The sequence below is a fragment of the Quercus lobata genome, chromosome 10 (genome assembly GCF_001633185.2).
Source record: "Quercus lobata isolate SW786 chromosome 10, ValleyOak3.0 Primary Assembly, whole genome shotgun sequence".
In the NCBI taxonomy this organism is placed as follows: domain Eukaryota; kingdom Viridiplantae; phylum Streptophyta; class Magnoliopsida; order Fagales; family Fagaceae; genus Quercus; species Quercus lobata.
Window position 1 is genome coordinate 48,963,255 of NC_044913.1, and position 5,783 is coordinate 48,969,037.

Sequence of the window (5,783 nt, forward strand, 5' to 3'; positions counted from 1 at the left end):
ATGCTAGGAAACACAATAATTTATTTGTGCAGTGGATAATATACTGGCTAATATTATTTTTAAAGAATGTCTCCCCATTCTTAGCCCAGAATCATGAAGAAAATTAAAATAACCTCAATTTTAAAGCGTATTGGTAGCTTATGAAGGGGGTGACACGGGATACCCGACATCACTTCTTCATCCCATACCTTAATAACTTGCGAGAAACAATAGCTTCTTCCAAAGAGGGTGGCAGAGGAGGCTCTTCTGGATTTGGACCTGAAGGAACATCATGCTTAATCTCATAATTCAGAGAACCAAAATCATTAGAAACAATAGCTTCTTCCAAAGAGGGTGGCAGAGGAGGCTCTTCAGGATTTGGACCTGAAGGAACATCATGCTTAATCTCATAATTCAAAGAACCAAAATCATTAGAAACAATAGCTTCTTCCAAAGAGGGTGGCAGAGGAGGCTCTTCAGGATTTGGACCTGAAGGAACTTCATGCTTAATGTCATAATTCAAAGAACCAAAATCATTAGAAACAATAGCTTCTTCCAAGGGGGGTGGCAAAGGAGGCTCTTCAGGATTTGGACCTGAAGGAACTACCCTCTTAATCTCATATTTTAGAGAACCAAAATCACCATAAGCAAAAGATAGTGAGAGAAGAGTGAATATTATGAACAAAGAAACCTTGAAGGAATCCATTGTATTACACAAGCTTTCAATGTTTGTAATGATAACAACATCTTGTTCTTATATAATGGTAATTTAGGGTATCTCGTGTGAGATATGTTTTTCTTCTTCATAAAGAAAACAAGGCGTGTGATTTTACTATGGTACGTTGAAAGGCTATAATAAATTATACATTTCCTTTTTTATATATATTTAATAGGATTTTTTTTTTTTTTGAGAAAGATATTTAATAGGATTTAAACATATGATAAGTTGAATGGTTATAATTAGATTAATATATTTCCTTATTTATATATATTTAATGGGATTTATACGTATGGTAACTTCTTCATGATTGAGACTTCCACGAATCCCCCCTCTGGTTGTAATAATTGAATTTATTAACCAAAAATAAAAAAATTAAGAAAATATATAATCAATAAATGTATTTTTTTTTTTTTTTTTAGATTTGATAATTGATTCATAATAATAATTATTTATAATTAAATCAAGACATTAATTGCTTAGCTAAAACTTTTTTTTGATCCTAAACAAATCACGAAGTTTGTTTTTCAGCCTTAAACTTCTAAAAGTTCATTTTCTCTTTTTTAAACTTTTGAAAATTTTTCAATTTGTGTTCTTCCATCAACATCTGTTAAATTTTATCTGGACAAAATTTAGTTACAAAATTGGTTGTAGCCTATGACTACAATTTCACTCAATATTTTTTATTGGAGATGAATTTTGACAAATCCACTATTAGATTATATTTTCTTCTTATATCCTCCATGCTTGCAAAATTTCTAGAAAATCAAAGATTAATAGCTATGTCATCAATAAATTATTTAAATTACAAAAAACTTGCAATTTATCGTAATATTCGATTGATAAAAAATTTGAAAGGTGTATTAAGAGTGTAAAAAATATCCAATCCAATAGCTAAAATTTCAAAATATATCGTAATATTAATGATATTGAGTAAAGTTGTAATTTTAGACTACAACCAAATTTATAGCTAAACTTTGTCAATTTTATCTTACATATACTAACAAAACACTGAGGTGGTAGATTTTTAGCATTTTTTTTTTTTTTAGTGCAGTTAGATTTTTAGCATTAAATAATCTAATATAAAACACTCATTTTTTTTAAAGGACACATGGCATCCAATAATTGGTCATTACAATTTTCCATAGTCTCTCTCTCTTTTTTTTTTCTTAATAGTCTTGCTCCTTCGAAAGAAAATCCTTACTTTTCACTATTTTTTGGGTTTGTTTGTTTGTTTTGTTTTTTTTTTTTGGCTGATGAGAAATTGTGAGAAAATGTGTTTTCTTTTTGGAAGGAGATGAAGAAGCAAGATTATGTTAGTAATGACTTATAATTTGGTTAAAGTCAAATTATATAATGCTATAAATATACCACCTAAGTATTCTATTACGACACATTAGATACACCTTAATGAACCTTAACAAAATCATAGGAACTAGAACATTTTTAAAAGTTCAGAAAGAAAAATGAATTTTTTTTTTAATTTTTTTTAATTTTTAAGTTTAGGGACTAAAATCAAACATCGTGAAAAGTTTAGGGACGATAATAATATTTTGCAAAATCTTCACGTAGCCCTTTTTTAAGTATTGAAATACTCTCTAATAATCTTACACTTTTCTAAATATGATCGATGACAAGAATTTTAACCAGTTGACCTAACTCAAACTCAGAAATAAAGATATTATTTGACTAGATTAAATGATAGGAATAAGTTTTGCAAAATCTTTGTGTAGCTCTTTTTTAAATAAATAGCTAATGTCCCACATGATTCATAGTTCATTTTTTTGAATAATTTTGTAGGAAATTTTTGTAAGACCCATGTATGGTATTTATTATGCATTATTTGGAGAATAATTTTAATTTTAGAGTAGTGATAGGGTTACAACAATTTTTACTACATTAACTTTATAAATTGATGTGTCACTAGTCACAAAGAGACAATTCAAATATTTATTTTTTAGATGGCTAAAGTATGTCAATCACTTTTATTGACACATCAATATGTAAGTTTTATGTAGCAAAACTTGTAGTATATTTAGCATTACATTTAATTATAAAGAGAGGAAATGCACATTGTTATAAGTAATATTGTTAAGAATGACAAGTGTTCAATTTTTTTCACTAATTTAAGCATACAATTATTTTTATATTCTTAATTGTATGTTATTAATTTTTGTTGTTATCTTTTGTGGATTTTTTTCGTTGTTGCCAAAGCAATTGAATTCGGGCAAGAATGTTATATTTCAAATTATTTTTTTCTTATATTAATCTTAGAAATATAAGGCAACTATAGAATGGGTAAATTATCTTCAACCAGTATACAATGTGTCAATTTGGTCTCTAACGTTACACTTGGGTTAGTTTAGTTCCTAACATGTTGACGTGACTAACAATCAAAATAAAAAATTATTTTTATGCGACATGAGATGCCAAGTGTACTATCACATGGATTAAACTTTAAAAAGAAAAAAAGAAAAAAGAAACTATTTTCCAGTTTCGACTTAAGAGAGAAAGAGTGCAATGTACACTCCATTGATAAAGGAAGAATGCAACAACATAAGGGTAGTGACGCTAGCAACCACAAGATTTTTTTTTTTTTTTTTAGGGCATTTTAACCTATGGCGTTTGTTCCTGATGATAATAATTATCATCAGACCAAGACACCAATCGGTTTTTGATGTAATTAGGAATTGAATCCTATATCTTTTATTTAACCAACAAAGACTTTACCAATTGAGATAACTAGAACTCACAATAACAACCACATGATCAGATCAACAACTTCAATATTACAGTTTCAACCAACGGCTACTAACTAAGAAGCATTGATAATAATGATAGGAGATTATGAGTGAAAACTCAAAAGCAAAGAGAGTGGTGTTGCCATTGGTTTTATGTGCTATATATGCTTATGGTCATAACTAGTTGAATGTCACATAAAAATAAAATTGTAATTTTAGCCTTTAGTTATGTAAACATTTTTCTTTTTTCATTTCTCATTTCATGACAGAGACTATTTTAACACAATACTAGAAGGTTAGAGACTAAACTGGCACTAATGAAATGTTAGAGACCAAATTGACACATGGTATAAAGGTCATAGGCCAAATACATAATTTACCCTTATAGAATAAGTTTGGAGTACTATAAATGTATACTCTCCCTCTTACATAATAGTAGCTCCGAGCCTCCCACTAATTCAATTCATGATGAAACCCTATTCATTTGAGAGTGGGAAGTATGCATTTATGGTAATCCTAGAATACTTTTTAATTTTCCAAAAAAATAATCATAGAAATTCATTATACACAAATAATTAGTGCACTAATTACAATAATTAACATACAAAATTAAATACACACGCTATTATTTTTTTAATTATATAACACACATTTAGGCTACTACAGTGATGAATCATGTCATTAAAAGGATTTAGGAAATGTAAATTGTTAAGATTAGTATAATTGAAATATGAAAAATATTACTTTCATAAATTTATAAATATTTAATTATTTTGACTAGTTTAAGCAAACAATTATTTTTTAAATTTTGATTGAATGTGTTATTAAATTTATTTTTGCGTTTTGTTAGTTTTTGTTTCAATCGATACTAAAGTGACTAAGGACATTCACATTAGTTTCCTCAAATATTTAGTTAAACTAATTCAAAAGACTTTTCTTTTGCTAGTTTAGCGATCTATTATTTTCATACACATATATCAACCTCAATACTTTGTCAACATTAAAATTTAATGTAGCGAGGATAGAGGCTCACTACAGGTAGAGATGAGACTATCATCCTTAGAAGCTTTAGTTAATTTAGTGAGGCTAATGTGTGCTTATTTTGGTTAAGTTTAGATAAACTTTTGCTGAAATATTAAATTTGTGAGACTGATGTGAATGCTATAAGCACGAGGAAAATTTTCAAATTTCAAATCAATGTTTTTTATTAAAAAAAAAAAAATAGTATCTCAAATAAATTTTATAAAGATACCATAGAAATTTATTTTCTAGAATTAAGTAGTGTGCCATCTATAGATAATTAATGCTTAGAAATAAATGCACTTACCCCTTCAGCACATAACAAGTAATATATTAATATTAATGCAAAGTTTTGAAAGGTGGAAGGCTAGAGCCTAGATGAGAAGAATTGTATTTTCTTCTTAAGTAAATAATCATTAAAATTTATCTGAGGTAAAAAATTAGTCCATCATTTATAAACAATTAATACATGATTTAAATGCATTTATTCTATTAATAATTTGTTTAATTACATATAGCACAAATTTATGCTACTATAGTGTTGGCTTATATATTTATTGTTAGAAATAAGGTCTACTTGGGCAATGTAAAGTTTACTATACATGGGTGATGTATACCATTCACTCCTTATTTTATTATTATTGTGCACATTAACGCAATCTTATCCCTTAAACCCAACAGGCATCCTAAGACTATATATATTTGGGAATGCTTTGATGTAATTTGTATAGAGTTAAGATATATCAACTTAAGATGGATGATACTTTGATACAAGAATTTACATATATTTTCCTTATTTCTTCTTACTCTGTTTTATATATTTCCTTTATTTTATAACATACTTAAGGAAGAATGTCACATTTCAAATCAATTTTTTTTATTGTTTTCTTTTATGATAAGTATCAAATAAAGTCTTTATTATATAAATTTTATAAAATAACCATATAAATATCTTTTATAAAAATAATTAGTGCACCATGCATAGATTATTAATATTTGAAAATAAATGCATTTACCTCATTAATACATGAGAAATATTTAATACTTTGATATAATGCAAAATGAAGATAATCCTCCATAATTCTTAGGGGGAAATAATCATAAACATTCATTTTACATAAATAACTAGTGCATCACTTCTAAATAATCAATTCATGAAAATAAATGTATTTACTACTATATTACTTTTTTTGAGAAAATACTCTATTGATACTTTGTCTAATTACATAGTACAAATTCAAGCTATTATGTTTTCTCAAAAAAGAAAAAAAAAAAACCTACTATAATGTTGGTTCATATATATATATATATATATATTTATATAT